The sequence below is a fragment of the Tyto alba genome, unplaced genomic scaffold (genome assembly GCF_018691265.1).
Source record: "Tyto alba isolate M040663 unplaced genomic scaffold, T.alba_DEE_v4.0 Super-Scaffold_5, whole genome shotgun sequence".
NCBI classification, from domain to species: Eukaryota; Metazoa; Chordata; class Aves; order Strigiformes; family Tytonidae; genus Tyto; species Tyto alba.
In genome coordinates, this window is record NW_024881326.1 from 4,315,988 (window position 1) to 4,339,810 (window position 23,823).

General features: G+C 40.5%; 1 protein-coding gene across 4 annotated transcripts in view; it reads left to right on the forward strand.

Annotated features, from left to right (window-relative positions):
- The first annotated feature begins 3,699 nt into the window (after nucleotides 1–3,699).
- ACSL4 (acyl-CoA synthetase long chain family member 4) overlaps nucleotides 3,700–23,823 on the forward strand; it is a 51,431-nt gene continuing 31,307 nt past the window's right edge. For 3 of the 4 annotated variants that reach the window (XM_042807298.1, XM_042807299.1, XM_042807300.1), the window contains exon 1: nucleotides 15,308–15,419. The gene's annotated coding sequence lies outside the window, so the exon portion shown is untranslated. Of the gene's footprint in view, nucleotides 3,716–7,711; nucleotides 7,761–15,307; nucleotides 15,420–23,823 lie in introns of those variants that run through there. The other variant, XM_032996049.2, reaches the window with a different exon arrangement.

Consider the following 23,823-nt stretch of genomic DNA (forward strand, 5'->3'; position numbering starts at 1 on the left):
TCACTGATGAATTTGCCACATTAGTTTTACAAGAATTGTTAGCCTGGTTTGTGTTTGTTAGAGTTGATTTTAGATCTGACTGGTATACATAGCAGGTGTGTGATTCTATAAATCTACATAGAGATGTAAGGAGAAGAATCTCTGCTTTCTATTTTTGTTCTATTTTGCTATAGTTTATTGGGCATGTTGACAGCCATGAAGTCTTACTGAAAACCCTTTAGTTAAGACTGAGTTCAGTCTTAAAAACTGAAATCTAACTTCTGATTATGAGGCACTCTGTCACTATTTATGAATCTCAGCTTGAGAGATTCTGAACACTTGTGACTTCCTTAAACTTCTGTGTGGAATTTGCCTTTATTGTCAATACCACAGTGACATTTGGTATTCAAAATCAGGGAACTGCTATATTTAACATAATGCAAAACAAATATAATTCCAGTCTTAGAAACAAAACAAAAGGTATGAAGGAGAACTATTACATGATGTAATCTCTGATTAAGTTGTATGGAATTTGTACTATTCCTTTCTATTGTGGAATAGTATGTGAACAGGTCTATTATGTCATATTATTGTGTTATCACTGCATATTTTTATGTCTTGTGATATTCAGTATCTCAGCTTTTACAGTGATGTATCAGGCAGTGTTCACTTTTTGCAAAGATTTCTGAGCCAGACAGGGGTTTGTTAGAGCCTCCTATCATTTATTAGCATACACAGATATCAGTCACACATCTTAGCATTTCTGTTGAATACAATCCATGAAAAAAATGCTGTAAAATACCAATGCCTGCTCTTATATCCTTATTATTGGGTTTGCATGGTGAGGTTTTGGCAGTGTGGGGGCTGCAGGGGGGGCTTCTGTGAGAAGCTGCCAGAAGCTTCCCCCATGTCTGACAGAGCCGATGCCAGCCGGCTCCGAGACAGACCCAGCACTGGGCAAGGCTGAGCCCAGCAGTGATGGTGGTAGCGCCTCTAGTATAACGTATTTAAGGGGAAAAAAAAACAGCTGTGAAACAGCAGCTGGGAGAGGGGAGTGCAAAGATGTGAGAGAAACAACTCTGCAGACACCGAGGTTAGCAAGGTGCTCCAGGTGCCAGAGCAGATTCCCCTGCAGCCCATGGTGAAGCCCATGGAGAAACATGTCTTTAGAGTCTGTTTTAATAAGTTAACGAGGAAAAAGTGGGTATACCCATGTTTCCTGTGCAAGTTAATGCATTTCATAAAGAGTAGGAGCCTCACAAGAGAGAGAGGTCACTTTTAAGTGCTTTGTTATTGAAAGGCTCATTTAACCATTTTGTTAAAAAGACTGTGTGGAATAATGAGCCCTCCAGTGGTTGTTCACTCTCTAAAATTCTCATAATGCTCTATTAACTAATACACTATAAAAAAACCCCCACCCTTTCTTTTTCAGTAGCAGCACAATATTTGTTGTTTTAGCTCTTGAGGTTATTGTTATTACTACTTTTCTACATGTGGGAAATAGTAGGAATTGGACTCACTCTGTTCCAATGATACGCGACACACCTGCATGATACATGATACTCATCTCTAAGGGAGTTTTACTTTGAATACCAGGAATACATGCCTGTTTCTGCAAAAGGCATGATGACAGGGCATTTGGTCCCTGAGGGCTTGGCAGGGGCCTAAGCATATCAAGTTTTTTTTAATACTTCACACCTTGATAGAACAAATGTTGGAAAAAGGTGTCAGTATTTGCAGAAAGGAGTGCAGGAATTATGTTCTCTCCTGTTAGAGCTGAAAGAGAGAAACTGGTTTTACAGTTCTCTAATGAGATGGTGTAGAAAGGATCCAGCTTTAAGCTGCAGCAGTCACTGGACTGAAGTTTAGTGATAATTAATTTGAATTAAGTTTTCTTGAAATGAATAAGGATTGCGTTTTTTTGAAAGGAGTTGATATGAGGGTTTTTTTCTTAAGCAAATGTAATGCACAGTGCTTGAAGGAAACAAGAAAATATGTATCATGCATTTTAATATATCTGCTTATGCTCTTATCTCAATATTCAGATAAATCCTGTAGTTGATGGCTTCTTTATTCATACTACATCAGTGAATGCTTGATAACAGTTTTCAGTAATAGAACAGGGAGGCAAAAGAGTTTTTCAGGGCTCTGATTTCCAGATAGCTCAGCCCCTTTTAGTCTCTTTCATAAGTGTTAGGAATATTTACCACAGAGGCCTCTAAATTTATCAGGATTCATGGCTTACGTACATGTGAGCATTTTAACAGCTTGGCTGATGGTATGCATCACGCTTCAGAGCTAGTTGCTTTTTGTTTCTCCTCTGGCTGATTGCTGGGAAGACTTTTTCCACAATCTCAACCTTGACACAATGTTTTTCTGCCTGGAGGTGGGGTCAGGGTTATGGTACTCAGTAGAGTTGTTTTACCCAGCAGATCATAGTGGACTCAGTAACAGATTTTTCCAATTAAAAACTCTGACTAATGATGAAAAGAGGTACCCAGATTATTTCCTTAAAGCCTTCTTTACTAGAAACAGCAAAAGGTGTAAGCAGAAACTGTAGCATGGGTGCATAGCTTAAAGGTGTAGCCAGACCTCTGGATGTAATTTAAAACTTCATCCAGTAAAGGGGGAAAGAAGTAACAAAAATATTTATATCCCAGCTTGAAACATTTCAAGTTACTGATGTTTTTCAGATCCTTTTGCTGCTGTTTATAAAGTCCAAAGAGCACAAATGTCAGCTAGATAAGCAAAGAAAATTCTAGATGTTCAGTCACACAAGCAGAATAAGGTACAGCTTTCTCATTATGTAAATGAAATAAGTTATATTTAAAACATACTTGGTATTTTCAGTAAGATACACTTGTACAATTGGTACCTTTACCTGTGAAGATATTTTCATTGGTATCCTGAGAATAGAGAATAATACCTGCTATTACTTGACAGGGACATGATATTAATATGGAAGAAAGTGAAGCATAATCAGTGCCTGTCTAATTGATATTATCTAAATAATTCCTTGTATTCTGAGAACTATTTTGTAAGACATTGGAATCTGACTTTGTTCCCCCAAAAAACGTGAGAGAGGTGAACAAATTATTTGAGTAGTGCAAGATCAAATTCAAAGCATTCTGCTGATACAGAATAAATTCTAACAACAGTGCAACACCCATACCAAAGCACTGATTTCTCTGTTGAGATCTTAATGTCTTCCCAAAATTCTTTAATGTCTTTTGGTTGTATGGTTTTGCTAGCTGGCAAGTCTGCTGCGGCTCCCATTAGAATACGAAGCAAAGATTGCACTGTGACTTAAATCAGTCACCTGAAACGTGTAGCCCTGTTTGAGCTTTTGAAACCTTCATTGGAAGAAGACTCTGAAAACAGGCTCTGGGTTAGGTAGTGCTATATGTATATTATCTCAGGAGATAAGTGGGGAAAAGGTTTAAGAAGGTAATATATGTCCTGTATTTCATGGTACTGCATCTGTAAATGCAATGTGTACATTTAGTATAGAGCTTATTAAGAATGATGTTTGACATGAGTGTTCTAAATTTTCTCATTTTGTGCATTCTTGCAGAAGTATTTATTTTCCTGTAAAAGAGGTCTATACAAGCCTAGAGAAGAAGTCATCTGGAACTAGGAAACTCTCTTTGTGAGAAGATCTAGGACAAGAGCAACCATTTTGCATGACAGAGATCTTGAAAATGCATCTAGGTAGAGCTACAGTCCTGGCCCTGAGGTATAAAACAAATATCAAAGTTTGGACTAAACTGTTTGTTCATGCAGAAACCATGGGGTTTGGAACTCTGGAAGAAAAGAACTGAGGAGGAATTGAGATATGATATTCAGCAGTAGTGTTGAGCACAAAAAAGCTTCTTTGAGACTTGATTTTTCTGCTTTGAAATGTTATGAGCAAGTGGGTTCACTCAAAGGATCTAATTAAACCTGTCTTGGGTAGAGGGGTGAGTTCTGAAAAGGGCTTGAAGTCTTTCAGTGACATTAGAAGAGAAACCCACTCACTGAGTCATTGTCAGGAACAAAATACCTTCTGCAAACATGGTGATTTATTTCTTTCTGTTCAAAAGATCTTGCAAATGTTTTCCAAATACCCACTTTCTATTTTTAGTTCTCATTTGTCAATATTTTAGTCAACTCACCATCTTTTCCCAAAAAGTTTTAATAATTGTTGTAGAGAGCATTGGGGCACTAGTGATCAAATGGAGACAATTGTTCTACATAATGAATGCAAAGTAGATATCAGCAGATTAAATTTTACAAGTCTGCTTTATTTCAGCAATTTCTGTCTGCCTCCACCCCAAGGCAGTATTTAACTTGAATATAGTGCACCTATCGAGAATACTGCTTATGATGAATTAAAAGAGCTTTTCAAAGTGACAGAAGTCTAGTATTATTAATCAGAGGTGTTTGTATTTCAGTTACAGATGGATGCAAAAGTTCCGAGAGAGACAAATATTCTTTTTCATAGTGGGCTACCTATCTAGTAACTGAAGAAAGTCTGCTGGGAAGCCTTATACAGCTGATGTGAAAATTTCTTAGCTTAGGCAACTTATCTGTTCTGTGAATAAGGAAAACCCACAAATCTTCTGCTTTCCTTTAAAAAAAAAAAAACCTGGGAAGAAACCCTCAGTCAAGCAGATGAGTGCAATTTAGTATGATTAACACTTAGCCAAATCTGTATTATCTGTACAGTTAAAAATAGCTCTTATGCATTCATTTGCATACTTTGTAAACCAGTTTAAATGTCACCAGTAGTTGGTATTTTGTGACTATTTATTTTGTAGAGATTGAAGCATATTGGGTTGTAAACATGCAGATAGTACACACATAAACTAATGTCACAAAGCAGATGTGTGCAGCCTTCTCAGCTAAGTCACCTACCTATTTGATTTGGCATGAAAACACTATGAGGGTACACCAGTAAACATACCTATGCTTCAAGACATGTTTTTCTGCATTCCCATATCTGTCTAATTCCTTCCCTCTAGAGCATTTTTTATGAGAGAAATTAAGCTAGACATCTGCATTCTGCAATATAATCCTTTGTCGCAAAATTGCTCATGTTTTTCATTGAGAACAAAAAATAAAATTGCACAGCAGGTGGCAGCCCAGGTCCTGATGGATTCCAGCCTGGTTTGCACCTCTGAGAGAAAGCCAGGCTTCCAGTCTTCTTGTGGTTACTGCTGTTAAACACATGTCCTTTCCTTTCTTCAATGCAGGTAATTTTTAGCAAACAAATGGAAATGACCTGTGTGACTGGTCACTACCATACTACAAAGGCAGAGTGGGTTTGAGGAAGATCATTTGAAAAAAAAATCAGGAAAGGATGCAAGCAGTACAGCTCACTAGTGATTTGGGATAGATCTTGCTGCATAGATACAAGTTGTGTTTATAGATTTACTGTTTATTTTGACATTCTAACTCTTGATAATCCTGATATGTCTGCCTATTAGCAGAAGCAAGAGGCTTCCACAATGTATTTTTGGATGTTGAATAGCCCAAATAATCTGAAATATTTTGGCTAAACTGTAAGAAGTAGAGCATAGTGGTCTAAACCTTGTGGAACCAAGAATTTTAAAATTCTCAATCAGATTCTGAAAATTAATTCCCAGGTGCTTCTTTCTTCTCTCTTCTCTGATCCTTAAAAGGTGAGGAGGAAGGGTGTTAGGGAAGGGGTGAGGGTTCATATCTTCTTTGCAAAGGGGGTAGTTTGCTTTGAAATATCTTGAATGAGAATTCTCAGAAAGCCCACTCGTCAGCTCCAGCATTTGCAGTCATTCTGTCTCCAGACAGGCCTAAAAAACTTGATGTTATCATTGACTATTACACGTTTGTTCAATTTCCTCACCTAGCCTGTGGGGAAAAAAGCAGGAATCCTTATGGGAATATGTTTATAATTAGATAAATCATTAACAGCATTTATTTATTATTGTGTTAATGGCAGGCATTTTAATCTTGCTCTGCTAAAACTATTTATCTGTTTATTTGTCTCAACTGCCCATTTCAGTATTTGGCTAAAGTATCACCTAACACCCAGGGGAATGTCTTAGAGCTACAGACTTATGTGATTATTAGGCTTAATTGGTATTATTACTGTAGACCTCCCAAGGTATTGAATATGGCTTATTTTAAACTTTTTAATCCAGTATTAAGAGGAATTGCCATTAAATTACACCATCAAAAAATAATTACTCTTTAGTTAAATCTGGGGTGGTTGGTTTAAAACTGTTTAAGGCTCCTGTTCATCACAAATCCTCTACCATTGTTCCTGAACTCCCTTACATTTGTGCCAACACACTCTATAGCACGTGGGCCAAACTTGTGCCCAGTGTAGCACCAGAGGAGTCAGTGGGGTCATACTGGAGATTAATTTGATAATATTTTATAATATTTCAGTCATCTAAGGTGATGGCCTCTTAGTAAGTGTGAAAACATCTCTTAGAAATAAATCTGCTTTGTTTTAAGCAGCCCTTAAAATTCTGAGAACCTAGCACATGGTCCTCCACTACATAATCTGCACTTGTGATTTTCAGAGCTTGCTGAACCTCTGCAGGCAGAACTGATACCTAAACTGTGAAGAGAGGACAGGTGCTAGTACTGCTGTGCTCCATTGTCCTACATGAAGACTTATGCTACTCTTGACTTTTCTCCTGAAGGGTGTTACTGTAAATACTGCTCTATAATGCTTAAAGAAAAAATAGCCATAATGCTGCCTGTAGCCTTGATAATCAGGAGATAAGCAAGGCAAAGTTTGTGAAGAGTAACATTTCTTGTTAGGCCCAGTGATGTAGTTGGAAGAAGTTGTGAAAATAATATTCTAAAACTTGGTAAGAGATGGAATTGCTCAGACTGTTTGTCTAGTGAATATAATGTACCTTTTGTTACCCTGCCTATTTTTGCACTACCTTCTAATTTTTTCAAGCTGCTACAAGTCTTTTATTTGAAGATGCTTCTACTGTATATTAATGAGGCAGTTAAATTATCTAGGCAACGCAGGCTAAAGCTGAAACTCCCCTGCATCATCTTTCTTAACTATCATTGTCCAGTAAGAAAATAGGTCTGTAAGTGATACTATTCATCTGAACAAAAAGAAACTGTTATCGTGGTATTTGTCAGTTGTGTGTAATACAGATACCTGAGCTGGCCTTTGGAGCCAGATATCGTTACAGATAATGTGATGGTGTCTGCTTTCAGGCAGTTTTGAATTCTGAGTACAAGACCAGCAGGAACAGAGGACACCTCTGAACGCAGCCATTCCCCACCCCAACTCCAGTGCCTGCGAATATTCAGAACTAGGTTTCATTCACAAGCATTTACTTCTTCTGTAACTACTACAACAATAACAATTATTTTTGCAAACAATTTTCATATATAGTGTAATGTGAATAAATTAATTGACTCCAGGAATCAACTTGTAATAGAACTACTGACAGAAATGAAAGCATAGACATTAGAAGTATTGTGTAAATGTAGCATATTCCACTAATACTTCTTGTATATATGATGTTAATTGTAAACCCAAGGAACAACATGTACAAGTAGGTAGCAACTACTGATCTGACAAGCTGATTGTGTAAGTAGAATTCTCTTCTGTTTTAATGGCAAAAGGGAAGCCAGGTGCAATCATGTAAAACAGTCACAGGTTTGTTAACTTTGCCACAGTGTTAAAGATTGAAGTTCACCTGGCCTCTTCATTAAAAGTGCTTTTACTTTACAGATCTGAGTGCCGAGTCAAATACTTGATCACATGGGAAGTACTTCTTAAGGTAAGAATTCAAATATTTTTTTGAAAGACAGTGTGTTAAGATGTATTTCTCATCTTTGTATGCTATTTCTGGTTTTGTTGTGCATAGATATTTTGTGTATCACAAACGTTTATGAATGGAAACAGATCAATTTAGACCCAAAGATTTTGACGGTGAGGCCACTGTGCCAAGGAAATGTTGAATTATTGACTGAAAAATTCTAAGAATGTAGGAACTTGTCACTTTGACCATGTAAGCAAGAGCCTGTGTAGACATATATGAGGAGGAGAAAAAAAAATATATGTGGGGAATGCTTTGTGCATGACTTCTAAAGGGTCTGAAAAAGGTGACCAAGAAAAAAGAATCATACACATTTATTACACTGTTCAGTGTAATATGCAAAATTGCTGAAGGGGTCTGTACCACTAAAAGGCTCTTTTCCTGGAATTTGTGTTCTTTTTTCAATGGTCCACAGCGCTATGGAGGCGATTCTGTTGGACTGACGGGAAACAATGCAGTAATCAATCAGCCTCTGAAGAAAAAGGCTGTGCTAATAAAAAAACAATATACCTCTGAAAGTTTTGCTGCACAGACAGAAAGAAAATAGTATAATTTGAATTCCAGCAAAATCCTGACATTTGACAAGCTGGGTAAATGAAATTCTTATAAGTACTCCATCTTGTAAATCACAACAGACAGGATGGAAGCTGCAAGACTGTTTTGTAAGGACTCCCTTACAAGTTCAGGAACAAGCTGAAGCAGAACTGCTGGAGCATGTTGAGGCAGACTGGCAGCTTGCTGTAATTTAGACAGGATGTGTAGAATATTTTAAGACTGGAAGGCTATCTACTTGCTTTAAAGGTGATTCTCCCTCTCTACCCTGCTCTCATGAGACCCCTCCTGCAGTGCTGGGTCCAGCTCGGGGGCCCTGACATCAGGACACAGACCTGCTTGTGTGGGTCCAGAGAAGGCCACGAAGATGCTCAGGGGGCTGGAGCAACCTCCCCTGTGAGGCCGGGCTGAGAGAGTTGGGGGGGTTCAGCCGGGAGAAGGCTCCAGGGAGACCTTCGAGCGGCCTCCCAGGGCTAAAGGGGGGACAGGAAAAGTGGGGAGGGACTCTTGGTCAGGAGGGTTGGGATGGGATGAGGGATAACAGCTTTAAACCAAAAGAAGCTAGATTTAAATTAGGTCTAAGAAATTTTTTCCTGTGAAGGTGGTGAGGTGCTGGCCCAGGGTGCCCAGAGCAGCTGTGGCTGCCCCCTCCCTGGAAGGGTTCAAGGCCAGGTTGGATGGGGCTTGGAGCAACCTGGGCTGGGGGAAGGGGGCCCTGCCTGGGGCAGGGTGTTAGAACTAGCTGGCCTTTAAGGGCCCTTCTAGCCCAAAGCATTCTACAATTCTGTGATTCTATATATAATACCTTTGGCCTTGCTGTGGAGTTTTGTGCTATGACTCCATAATTTTAACTTCTGGGCACAGTGATCTCTGAAACAAAAGACAGGATATCTGATGAAAGTAGAATCAGTTTGCATTGATTCTTATAGGGATATATAATCACAGAAATATCATCAGTTTGCATTGATTCTTATAGGGATATATAATCACAGAAACATGTTCCATGAGCCATTTACAGTTTGTTTAAAAAAATCTCACAATAACAAGAAGACTAAATTATAAGACTTGCATAAGTAAATTGCCAATTTATCACCAAATAATTTTCAGAAATTTCTCTTAGATGTGATTTTACATGAATAAGTATAGAGAAGATCTCACAGTCTGTCAGTGTTAAGAACGATGGATTTACGTTTTTTTCTTTAAGAAATTAAACATCAGTAAACAAGGAAACACACTGTTTAATCTTTGTGTAATAGTTAAATTGTTACATAGGAAGACAATTATTCTAAAATGACTAAGTAGTCCTTCATGCACTGTATCATCTTTTGGACACAATATTATGTCTGTCCTTCATGCAAATCTACTGATGTATATTTGCCCCCAAAACTTACAGGAATGACTACAAACAGATAAGCAGTAAGTTGAGTCATTCTAATTTTACCAACATGACTTCTGACATTACAAATTCAGAGGAATACGTGCACATGCAACTGCTCCCATTTGTATGGGAGTACAACAGAGGATATTGTTTATACTTGCCTGTTATATTTTCCTTGAAAATGTACTTGAAGTGGCAGCCAGCCCACAGGCATACATGATTAGGACTTATTTTTTTAATTAAGTATCATATTTTTATAGAAATTGAGCTCAGATGTCAAATTGGAACAAAGGTAAGATAAACAATTTTTTTGCTATATAGGTTCTAAATAGAAAAGAATTAATTGTGGAAAAAATATCAATTAGGAGGTTTCTGTCAAGACAAACTTCTGCCATGGCATATGTAAATAGAAAAACTGTGGAGGTCAAGGTCCTTACTGAATTTTAGTCTTTGCTCTAATGAATTCCCCAAATGGTTTCATACTAAATTAGGGCACCATAGTGTCTAAATGTTATGATTCCCTTAAAGGAAATTGTAAGACTCAAAAGATCCTGATGAGAAGAGTGTGGAGTAGACTGGAAGAAGACAATTATTTAGCCATATTTGTAGCCCTAATCTATCCTAATCCAACAGGCTCTTTATAGTAATCATGGCTTGTTGTGCCTATTGCTAACTGTGGTTGTGTACTTTAGACTGTGAAAAATTAAGAAAACATTTCATTTTTATAGCATTTTATTTTTTTTAACATCTCCAGGCAGCACTAGAACATATTTCATTATGTGAGAACTACTCAAAGTCCTTCTTGTAATGACTATTCAAAGTTCTTTCTAAAGTCCAGAAAATAATTTTGAGGTACTTTGTTTTGTACAGCGATCTAATGATTGTACAGTTGCATATGTTCTACTAATAAGACATGTAACTGTTTGCACCAACACAATTATATTGAGTGCCAAATCTTTCCCTATATTTACTGTGATATAGATCAGAAATATCTCTGTCAATACTGCTTTCCTTTCTTAAAATGTGTATTCTTCAGTCAGAAATTCCATGTCCATACGGCATCCGATTTAGGATCCCATACTGTAAAGAATCTAAATCCAAGCACAGAAACATGAATATGTGTGCTATCACAGCTGCGGGATCTTGAAGCCCACTGGCCTGTACGTATTGCTATGTAGTGCAGCCCCCTACGTTTGATGAATTAATTGAGTGTATCACAGTCTCTGAAATGTGGCCGATATTTAAGTGTTGTGGAGCATAATAGGTATGTGGGTAATACTACAGTAAGTTGTCTCTCATGCTGCTGAAGCAGGCAGAAAATTACTGTCAGGCATTACCTCTGGAAAAGAAAGTCGCTCTGAACTCTGCAGAGATCTGAGCAGGTAATGAATGTGATGTTTTTACAGAATACAAATGTTATGTCTGCAAGTAGGTACATGTTTCTGTTCCATGCATGCAATATGGCTTAAAACAAAAATTTAATTACGTAATGCAAATATATGTTCAGTGCTTGTAAGCTGCTGTACATTTTTCTACATAATGACTCAGAATGAAAAGTCCTACTTGTGTAGATCAGGGTAACAAAATTGAGTAAAGGTTTTTAATTCAGAAGACCTATCAAACTTTGTCTCTAGTTTCCCCCTGCTCCTTCCCAAAAGGCCCAGTATATTGGCTGTAGATACTAGACATGATAAAGACTTTTTTTATTCTTTATGAAAAATACTGAAACTGGCTATTTTGTGGCAACTGTTATAAACAGATTTGCAAGCTAATTTTCCAATCTGGTATCACGTATAAGAATAAGGGAATGGAACTAGCTTGAACAAAAACCATCAAAGAACAAAACAATTAATACATTTGGAAGTAGGGCCCTTCTCTTAAAACACTGACATTTATTCAATAGGCCAACCCTCAATTCCCACCTGCTTGAAATTCCTCCTTGAAATGTACTTCTTTGGAGAGATCAATAATCCTTTGTCACCAAATGTGTATGATGGACCACTATGTTGTTTTTGTTGTGCTTTCTGCTAAAACCCAGGAATCAGTTTAAAAAGATCTAGAATGAACAAAAGTATGTTACTCCTGATGAGCAGAGTTAATCTGAATGTCTAACATGCTTCAGCTTTTTTTTTTTTTTTTTTTATTTTATTATTATGTGCTCTAAGGGCTTTGTGAAGTAACAGAAATACAACTTAAAAAAAAAAATGGAACACATTAAAACTTTACCAGCCTGAGAGAAAACTGAGGCAACTTTTTTTGGGAAAGTGTTTGCTACAAAATGGCAAAGTCTGTGTACAAAACGTGTTTTACGTTGTTTTGATTCTAACTGTACACTCTGTGAAGAAACAGGATTGCATCAAAGAAATAGCTGATTTCACCAGTCACTTCTCCTAATATAAGTAAACAACCCACAGGGCTGCAAATATTGATTTACTACTTAGATTAAAAGTGTTAACATTACGCAATCCCTTTGCTGATATCAGGAAGGAGGTGAGAAGCTGCTGACTATTTCCAAGCTTACCCTGAACCATGGGTGAAAACCAGAAACCTTCTAGACTGGCTTTAGTTTCTCTTCAATGTACCTTTCTCTTGCTTCATTTTGACCTCTGTGATAAGGATGAACATTGGCGTTGGTACAGAACAATTGCACTGTCTGGGAAATTCTGTTATACAGATCACATTCCACAGAGATCACTGATGGTTTTTTCTTACTGGAAAGATACAAAGCAGTTGCAACATGACAGAAAATGAGAATCCTTTCAGTCAGATTTGGTTTTAAAGATAGTGTGACATACTGTTATATACAGGCAGTTTTAATTTTTGTTTGTGGACTCTTAAAATGTTTGCAGAGGTGTTTCTGAGCTCTTGTGAATTTAGGTTTCCTCACAATAGGCTTGCTTTTCTTAGCTACCTGTTTTGAAGCCTTTGGAAGTATTCCACTTACCCTCAGGGTATTGCTAGTTGACTATAGCTTTATTTATAGAAAGCAAATAAATCTGTTTCTGCTCTGCTTTCAAAAAAGAATGTTTGAAAGCTTTCAAAGAACTGCTTTAAACATTTCTTATGACAAATAAAAAAAGCAACTGCTACATCAGTAAATGCTGCGTAATTCAATTAGGCATTTGCATACCTGTAGCTACAGGAAAGGTTTCCCATAGTGCTGTTTCTAAAGCCTCCATAGATCAAGGTATATTTGACTCTTCACTTGGATACCCTCTCTGTAGTTAATTTTATTATTTTAAGTATAACCTGACAGGTTCTCTTCCTACCTTAGATTGTAATTAACCAAAATTTGTTTCCAACTTTGCTGAAATAATTCGACTCAGATGTTCGTCCTTTAACAAACAAAGCATTTTGTTGAATACCCCTGGCAACGCCACTGAACCTGGACGTTGTGCACTGGTGCCTGGTTTGGGGACATGAGTGGACAAGCCCCACAGGCACCAGGATTCCCCACTGAGCTTCTCCCTGTGGCATGCAAGGCCAGCTTGTCCAGGGCCAAGAGGTTGATGAGGAGGTCCCGTGGTTTGGTGAGTTCTCCAGTAGTGAGGGCATAAAGGAAGAGGTGTGCGAAGAGTTCCACTCAGGAGAAATGCACAACCTGGAGCACCTGAAATCCATGTGGGAGAAAGAACACTCAGTCTGAGGTGGAGAGATGGAAGCTCCAACTTAAATGTGTTGGAGGTACTATGAAACTGCACCTGGAGAACATTAGATATGTCAGCCTAGAAGAGAGATGAGTGAGGTAGTAGTGCAAGGAATCTGATACAAGTCTATAAAACAAGGAGTGGCATAGAGACAGTTAAGAGAGAATGAGAATTGATGGTTAATTAACGCAAAAGGGACATCAAATGGAAATACCAGACAGAAGGCTCAAAACACACAGAAGTGATTTTCACACAGCATGAAGTTAAACTGTGGAACTACATCAAGCTGTAGATGGCAGGAGTTTATATGGATTAAGAAAGCAATTGGATTTTTCCTCCATTATTTTGCCTATCAAGAGCAGAAATTGACTACTTGTAGCTTAAAGTCTCTGAGCTGCAGAATTTGTTATCTTCCTGAGAGATGACCAGCCACCATTGGAAACTGCAGGCTGCTAACTGGGCCACTGGTCTGACCCTCTGTGGCCATTCCAGGGCTCTGGCTGGCTTACGCACAAGCCATGCTTCCTTACCCACTAGCAGGATACATCAGGGTAAATCCAAGCTCAGTTAATTCAAAATTTAAGACTGCGGGAAGTATAAAATAGCTGGAAAAAAAAAAAATATTCTCTTGCTGTTTATGAGAAAGAGTTGGAAAATAGGTTAATCCATCAGTGTTTTAGTTGGGGGAAAAAAAAAAAAAAATCTAGCAAGTTTGTTTGCCTAACCTGTCCTAAATACAGGGAGGTTAGATCAAAAAAGTATTTAATCTGCATAAAACAAGATGTGCTTTTGGGCATCTTGCACAATCCAGGCCCTCTCACTAGTGATGATTTGACATTAAGCAAAACAACGGGGTTTGAAACAAATTAGAACAAAGTGAGAGTAATAACGGACTGCCCTGAACTTCACCTAGGCCAAGCAAAGCAAAAACCACACAGTGATTCAGTTCAGCCTCCATCCAGGGAAGTGATGCGCTTTTTGCTTCTCTAAGAAGGAGAGCTATTAAATATAACATCCGCATTGCATATGCAGTTGTCACCAGAAAATTTTAGCCTCCTGCAAGGTGTCGTTTTTGTAGGAACAAGCTCTTGTTACCAAATACAGCTATGGCTTGTTTTGTAATTTTGCTTTTTTTCCACACTCTGTTCCACTCCATATGGAGTGGGGGAGGATTGTGCTGGACTTCTGCTTGGCATAGATGGAGCATGAAATGTTTCCTCTTCCTTCACACGTTAAGAAGCGGCTATGTGCCTCATCAAAAATTGCGTTATTTTGTGCTAGTTCTCTTCCAAAGAAGCCTCTGATTCCAAAACATGTAAAACCCATCTGGCAAACTCTGGCATGAATCACAGGGATATTTGTGGCCTCTGGCTTTTTGAACCGTGCTGTGAGTAATCCCAGTTGCTCTCGCCAGTGCCGGTGATGAAACCCGTTTCTTGTGTTCCAAGTAAAGACTCATCTGGGGGGTCTCGGGATTATCAGGAGGCCAAACTGGCTACCAGACCTCTGTGCTGCCTCACCCAGCCTGACAGACCTGGGCTGGTGGCCTTTGCGCTTCCCGGGCAAGCCAGCCAACAGGAGCGGCGAGGCCAGGGCTTGAGGTGGTTCTCACCATATGCCCATAGGTCTGGCTGTTCGGCAAAATTCACAGTACAGCAGCCCAGGCCGGCAGCTCTGCCGAAATCACGCGTGTAGCCTGTTCTCCCGAGACCTCACACACACACAGAGTACCTCCTCCACCGGGCTGCCAGCCCCGGGGGACAGGGGCCACCTCGATCACCTGCTGTGCGCCACGGCGAGACACCGTGGGGAGGGTGACACGTGGGGACCCCACGGCCGGCGGCCGCCCTGTTCCGCGCCCGCCCCTTCCTCCGCGGCGGCGCGTCACCGCGGGAGGATTGGACGGCGGCTCCTCCCCGCCGCTCCCCCCGTACCGGCTCTCCCCTCCTTCCCCCCCCCCCCCCCCCTCCCGCGCTCTCAGCCATTTTAGCGGCCGGTCCAGCCGCGGGGCTCCAGTTTTCCGCCGGTAGCGCCGGGGACGAGGTGGGTCCGCGCAGCGTAACGGCCGGGGCGCGCCCGCGGAGAGCGAGCGGGCGGGGGGGGGACACACGGGCAGGTTCCCTCGGTGCCTCCCGGGAGCATCCGGGACGAGGTGAGGGGCGGGAGGGTCGCACGGCGGAGGGGGGAGCGGGGCTTGGCGCTGCCCTCCGGCCCGTCCTCCGCCCCCGCCGGGGGTGGGACCGCGACTGCCGCCCGCCTGGGCGGAGGCAGCCGGGTCAGCTGAGGGAAGGAGCGGGGAGGGGAGTTACGTGAGGTCAGGTCCCTCCCAGCCTCCCCGGAGCCGCGGGCATGGCTCCCGGGGGGGCGGCTGGCCCGAGAGGATGCGCCCGGGCTTGGCTTCCCAGGGCGGGGGGCGCGGCAGGCCCCGGCCGCTGCCCGGCAGCGGGTGGCGGGCCCTGGAGATGTTTGCGGGGAGCGCGGAGTGTGTGTGTGGGGGGTCGGGCTGGTTACCTGCGGAGGAGCGTCCGATCTCTACGCCCTCCCCGCGCTGGGGCGCAGCCCCCTCCACGCCCGCGGAGCATCCCTCCGTCGCTGCCCGCCTTTCCCTCGGCCCTTCGGGGCCCAGCGCGGCTGCTCGGGGCCGGCGGCAGCAGCAGCAGCAGCATTCCCCGCTCGCTCGGCTGGCTCCTGCCCCGCTAACCCAGCACGGTGAGGGCTCCGCTCCCGCCTGGGCCCCAGCGGCGTCCCGTCCCCCGCTGCCCTCCGGGGCCTGCCCGGTCCGGCGACAGTGCCACCTCCTCCCGCGGAGCCCCCCCGCCCCCTCCTTCTAGATGCAGAGAAGGAGGTTGGGCTCAGGATATGGTCTGATGCTGATGTAGCACACGCAGAAACCCAGGAAAGTCTGATTCATTGCTCAACGCTACGCACAGGGCATATTTTTTCTACTTCACGTCATAACAACACCTGTTAAAGCAAGAAACTGGTTGAATATATTTTTTTTTGTTTGTCCTCTTCCTCTGAGATAAGGTTTGCTTTGTGGTGCTCTAAAATATCCTTGTAGGCTTTGTGAATTTCTGAAGCTTATTTGCAAAGCAAGTGTAAGTGCGCCGCACGCCTGTGCTGCCCCGGAGGAGTGGGGACACTTTGTGGGCCAAGGACAGGGGGCTGTACAGACCCCCCCTTATCCAGTGCTGCTGTTGTACCTAATGCTCTAGTGAAATAATTATAGCAACTTTTGAACTATTTTGTACTATAACCCCTTTCTTCCTAACATAATTGTTTCATATTTGATTTTTTTTTCTTCCTAGTGAGGATGCTCAATAAATAGGTTACAGAGAAACCTGTAACCTCTGAGAGTACAGAGAAATTTGGTGTAAATTAAGAGATGTTACATATAAAGTAAATGGACAGCTGTAGTCCCTGATGGTTGTAACAGATGATTGTCAGGTGAAAGACAATATCTGGCCTTACTTGGTTGCTTTTTTCATCTTGGGCTGTTGTAGCTTAATAATATGAATATGACATGCTTTGTCATTTACAATTTTAGACAAACTTACACTGATAGCCTTGCCAATTTGAAGTACAATAATTGGCAAACAAAGCTACAAATATGAATTAGAAACATTTTTTTTTTTCCTTTTAATTAAGTTCTACCTTTTTGAGTCTTTGGGATTTGTCATCTCAGACTAACTGCAATGATTAAAGACATGGATTTCTTTTATTTTTTTTTCTCCCTAACATCTGAAAATCTTACATTTTAAACAAATCTTCTCTCCCAAACAAGAGACAGAATTAGCAATGTTCCACAGTTTCAGAAAGATTCTTTGGTTTAATTTTTTTTAATTCCACTCTTCATGCATGAATACAAAGTTTGGGGTTTAATACAGTTCTACAGAAGCCTTAAATATTTCCACGTCGTTATTTTAGGAAATATTTAGTGTATTTTTTACTTATCTCTCATTTCTTTGTATTTGCCACTCTATAAACCTGGACAGACACCTTCCCCCCCCCCCCCCCCCCCCCCCCAAGAACCCCACTGTGGTGAGGTTTTCACGATGCATTAAGTATTTGGGTATTTGCATCTCATACAAACTTAACTCATGTATTACCTTTGACGCTGTCTGTAACGTATACTTTGCAAGCAAGTGACGGTGTTGACCATTGTCTGCTGATTGAATAATCAAGCATTTATCATCAGCTATAAATTTTCAGCATAATAAATTACCAGTGTTCAGTGGATGGCACCTCCTAACATGAGGATTATGCTTCCTCCCTTTTATAAAACTAGAGAAACCCCTCTTCAACAAATCACTAAGGCAAGGCATTAGACAGAAGTATATTCCAAGTGATGGTGAGATATGGATGTAGTAAAATAGATGCAGCATATTACACTGTTTTAAATGAAGTTAATACCCAAATGAAATATTAAACAGTAGCCTGAGCCAAGTAAACATGCAAAATCTATTGAAGTTAATGATTAATAAAAAGAGCTAGGTAGTTAACATGACAAATGAATGAGTGTTTGTTTATAAGAAAACTGCTCTGAATAAAGAATTGAGCTAAAAAAAGTGTTGAAGTTAATAATTAAGGGAAATCTTCATGGTATATGCAACTAAGCACGTGGTCACTGTGCTTCAGGACATTTATTTTCTCGGGAGAGATGGAGGTTTCATGGAAGGAGGGAAGCAGTTTCCTGAGAAACAAAATTTAGTTTTGTTCCACCTGTTTACATATGGGATTGCTATTTAGATGGTGCGATGTCTTCCACCCTTTTTGTGGAAGGCACATCTCAAAAGTTGGCCACGCTGTTTAGTTTTCCTGCATTCTGCAGCAGCTAGAGAGTGACTGTTTTGGTGTTCATTTCAGAGTTATCTCCTCTCTGTAACTGAGATTGCTCTCTGTCACAGTTTTGGAAGGTGCGTAGTGGAATAGGCTAGCTGTATAGAAGGGCCCAAGGGAAAGCTTAAGAAAATATTTCTCCCCTGCTAGCAAAGCTGTGTTTTACGGTGAGAAGCAAATATTAATACTTTGCTGTTGCTTTTCTTTTGTTTCCTTAAATATTTTGTTGGGGGTGGAGGGGGGAAATTAGGATTGCCCATAATCTGCTGACACTCTTAGTAACTGTGTGTTTCCTCAAAATCTTGAGCTCTGTAGATAGGCACATAAAAATGAAAACTGGACTCAGGAGTGGTTATTTCTTCTGCGGCCACTCACTCCCAGAGTAACTCGTATCGCGCTGAAAGTAAAGCACACGCTGGAAGTGGTGTGACGGGTTTCTGTAATGATCCGTGGTGGACACGAAGCTGCCAGCGCCAAGGCCCTTCCTCACAGATCGCTGTTTGTGGTCCGAGTGGTGGACAGGGAGGGCCTTGCCTTAATCCTGGCGATGGTGGAGCTGTGAGAAGTTGTCACTTGTTTTACACGGACGTGAACTCAGAGACACTCAATGGAAAAAGCCTTGCGCTTGCAAAGAGGAAGGCTTCTGGCTGGTTGCCATAGTTGCTTTGGAGATGTGGTTTCAGTTTTCTTTTCTGCAGCAGGTACCTAGTGTGATCTGCATTGAGCCCCTTGGCAGAGATCAACAAAAATACTTGGACAGAACTTAAAAAAAACTACAGCAGATCTGCTTTCCCTGCCCCACTTCTTCATAGGGCTATCAGTTCCTACCTAATGCTTCATATAAAGTGTGCTTGTAATCAAGAGATGGCTTTAATCATGTGCCAGGTGTGCATAACATTATTTATCTGACCAAGCATGATACAGAGGTTAGGAATGAGTGGTGGGGGTGGAAATTCCTTACGCTCCTGTTGTTGCCCTAGATAGGAAGCCTTTCTGCTCTTCAGGCTCCAAGGCTGCTTTTGACCTGTGCTGCCAGAGCTCATGGTAGCTTTTGAGTCAGGACTAAACTTGGTGCTGGCTTGAACTCGATCTTCTGCAGAGGTTAGATATGAGGAGCGCGTGTGAGCGAGGCGCATTGGTACAATTGGCTGGAGAGTTATTCTACATTTTAAGATGATCCCAAATATAGTAGAAAACTCAGAAGGCACATTGAACCATTTCTTAGTAAGGAAATAAATAGCCCAGGCAGTCTTGGGAAATGGAGGAGCAGAGCAAGTAAGGAGAGGTGACTGTGGGCAAGGGGCTGGGGGGGGGGGGGGGGGGGGGGGGGGGGCAGGAAGTGTTTTTCCTTTAGCCAACGTGTTGCCAGAATGTCAATTTGTATAATGGATCGTTTTTAAAGTCTGTGTACGTGAGTTGATTATGATGGAAGTGAGGTTGGAGGTAGTGCTACCACATCAAAAAGTCAGCATGCATTTTATTTGCTTTGCTTTTGGATTAATAGCTGTGTAACCTGAAGGATGTGAGGAATTGGTTCCCTCTTTGCTTCAGATAGAGCTAAGCACTTGGACTTTCCATTGGAATCAAAAAGTACTTTTCACCTCAGTGAAGTGGTTTATAAGGAATCCCAGATATTGAGAAAATATATTTTTTGTTGTTGTTTTTCCCCCTGTATTTAAATATTCTGCAAGTTTTTTGTAGTACAATTAATGCCGAATTGATGGATATTGTACAGCTGGGAGTTCACTGAACTTCAAGGTGAGGTATTTTCATCTGCAAAGTAGAGATAAAGCGATCCACCAATTATCACAGATTTAAGAGTTTCAGATTTAAAGTGATCCAGGGTGGATCCTTGGTTGTCACTCTTAAATCTGTTACACTTGAATACCACTGTTGTTCAGTGAGGACAAAACTAATGAACTAGGATTTCCTTCAATGTATATTGATGTGACTGTTGACTCCTTAGAGTATGTTACTGCTTCATCAGTTGAGGATCTTCTTCTAAAAGCATGCTTGTAACCTGCCTATTAGGCAATAGATTTATATTTCTTTTTTAATTCTTACTGTAAATTAATTGGTCTGTCAATAGCAGATGATAAGTTTCAGAAACCAGAGCATAATACCTGTATGCACATCTGTTTTACTTTAAACTGTGTGATAATGCTGCAGCTCATTTCATGATTTTTGCTCATCACTTTTGTTAGCGGGCAGGACAAATGCCTGTATTTCCATAATCGGGAATGTTTTATAGCATAGGTGTATAATGGCAGTTAGAATATTAATGTGTATATCAGTTTAAAAAATACCTAGGTGTGCTTGAAAGCCAGTGAAATTAGAAAGAAGTTGACATGACAAGGGCAGACTTAAAATAGCATATTATATTCCAGTACTTGTACTCTTAATATTTGTACTAATTAGACTTTTAAATTATTATTCTAATAACTCTGAAGTGGTGCTCTGTTTTAACTCTCCTTACTAGAGAAAATAATATTGTGAGTGAGTGATACCAAGACAGTTACAGAGGGTTTCTTTAAAAAAATTATTTACGTTAATAATAAATGTATAATTTATTTTTAAAATATCTGTTAATGACATGTTTTGTCTACCCCATTGTGCTTTTGTTGTAGTATAAGCATGGCCAACACATAAAAAGTTTTTCTTAATATCAAGCTGATGGTTATGTTTTGCAGAATTACTTGCTAGATCTGTAGAGGAGACGTGGGGGTTTTTAGCTATTTTATGATACGGTGCAACCCATTTTAAAGTGAAAATAGTTATTAGTACAGTGCACTGTTATCCTTGTTCTAGTTAGCTAGGTGCTATACCTAACTCTGCAGCATTTTAAATTTAAATAATGATTAATAAATGTGACTTACATTCTAGGAGACACAATAGTAGATTCAAGTAATGTGGAAGGATGGTTATGTTTGTTTGTTTGTTTTCCTAAATCACTGTTCTACACATTATAAGATACCAGATGTGCATTCTGAACCGTATCTCAGCTGAGGTTTTCCTCTGTATGTGCAGTTACTCAGTTTCAACCATAGTTACTGCAATTAGATGTCTAGTTTATAAAACTGCTCATTTCTTTGCTGTGTAACTTCAGAAAAGTAACTTGAGTAGCCCTTTAGCTAAGGTTCTCACTGGGTATTATTCTTCCATGGCAGTCCACAGGCATACCGTGTGTGCAAGGCTGGGCTCTTGCTGAGCAGTAAGGCCCATTTGCGCCCCAGTGTGTGGTCTGACATCCCTGGGTTGGGGTTATTGGGCACTGAGCACTCAGACACCTTCATTTCCATGCTGAAATTTTGGATGCATAAACAAAGCAACTCAAAACAAATGTCAAGCATGCAAGAGCTGCTGCTTATTTCTTAACATATTTCCTTCTGTTCCCTGACGGTTGTATTTTTAGCCATGCCTCTGCCCATCAGATCCTTCACACTTCTATAAATGTTACATCCCCTGTATCTACCCGGTCCATTGTCAGAAATGGAGAGTAGCCCATAAAATAATTGAATAACTGTCCTCCTTGGTAGGTGACCCTTTAGCTTTTTTTAGAGCCTTGTTTGCACAAATCCTGCTCATAGGAGTAGAAAAATATTAGCGTAGAGAGGAACAGAATAAATTGTAATATTAAGTATGTGATACCTCCAAGAGAATCCCATTCTGTTCTGTTCAGTGCTGGTAGGTATAAGCGTGGGGGTTTTTGTATTTCCCAATTCAGTTTATTGAAAAAGAAATCTAATACAAATAAATGGTTTCTGCAGAGCACATGTGTGCCCTAAGGCTCTTCTTTCATGGCTGCCAGAAAATCTTTGTTACGTATCTCAGTAAGAACAGAGTTAACACCTGCGTTTGGTTTTAAGTCTGCTACTGCAAGTGAATTTTTCTTACTGTCCCTCAGTTGCACAAATGTTTTTACTGTTCTTCATTAGATCACATCTCTACCATCCAGAGCATTAAGTCTTTGAATTTCTGTCCTTGAATTTTATATATTAGCCACTCTGCTGTAACTTACGAACTAGGCTCCTCGGTTCAGGATAACATGTACTGATGAGCCTGAAACTAAAGCCAACCTCTCTCTGTTGTCTTAAAGAGAAAGCTAGAGATGTGCTGTGTTTCTCAAAAATGAGCAACTGAGTTGCTTGTTCAACATCCAGCTTACCTTGGGTCACTAGCAAGCTTCATATACAACAGTACTTGTTCAAATAAGAACTTTCCCAAAATAAAAACAATTTATGTTTGTGTTTACCTAATGAATACTCATCTGGCTATAAGTCTGATTTGATATTTTAAAAGTTACCATTCTGTAAATTTTATTGTGTGTGTTTCTGTACACTAGGAGCCACCTGTACAACTTGAACCAATACGTTCAGTCTACCTAAAGTACATGATAAGTAGAATACACAGTGAGTCTTTCTCAACAAATGTTTTGTCTTGGAATCTAGAGGTGTCGAGCAGCCCATGAAATGTCACAATTTCAAATATGCTGGTTAAGTTTGAGGAGCTGGCAACTGCCTATCATTGCATGCTGAATGTTGGCTCATAGCAGAAACCCAAAAATTTATGAATGAAGGCATTCATTTCATGTCAACTCCGTAGTCAGCTGCTGTTTCCTGTACCATACAGCCACTTTGGATTAGGAAGCCTACTAACTCCCGACCTTCAGTAAGTAACAAATGAAAGTAACATATGAAAGTATTTTGGAATATATTAAATTAAGCTGTAATAAAAATTTAATAAGACATTTTAGTGTTTTGGGATGGGGTTTGTTTGGTTGGGTGGTTGTGTTTTGTTTCTTTTTTTTTTTTTTAGCTTTCAATAAAGATAGAAGTAGGTTAGTTATCACGCTACAGCCTGTGGTTGCTTTTTTCCTAATTCTGCATTTCCATGAACACAGTAAGCTTGCAGAAGCTGCAGCCAGCACTCACTCACTCTGGCCCCTGGCCAAAGGGAGGGGACAGACTGGGACAGCAAAAAACGGGTGGAGGCCACTTCTTTCAGAAGTAGCTCCATTTTGTGCTTGTTTAAAGTTCTTACAAAGCTCCAGAGTGAAGGTGCAAGTAATTCCGTGTCAGCTGAACTAAACCAAGGTTACCGCTTCCTCCCTGGTGCTGGCACTCGCAGCTCCCCGTTCAGTCACACGTCAGACAACTGACTCAATTTAAAAGTGATGTATAACTGGCCGCCTGCAAAATTTGCAGCCCAAGGGAAGAGCCAGAGTGGGATCGCTGCTGTCCAGCTTTGGACTGAGTTAACTGCCATGAACCTAAACTTGAAGGCTCTGATAGCAGCCTTGTTGCACTGTTTTCACTTCTCTGTTGGAGTCTCCGTTCCACTGAGGTCACGTTCATGTCAATTCAATAAAGTAATTTGCTCAGGTTTTGTTACATCTTAGAATTTGCTTTAAGTACTAACCTCTCTAACTTCTATTCTTAGTATGGCACTTTAGTTTTGGTTTGGTTTTTTTTTTTTTTTTGCACAATAAAAACCTACATACTAAAAGAATCACAGTACTACATAGATAAGGTGTAGTTTTACAGCAATACTTTTCATAGCTTTGAATGCTACACAGAAGAGTTGAGACAGTAAATCTGCAGCTGGTGGA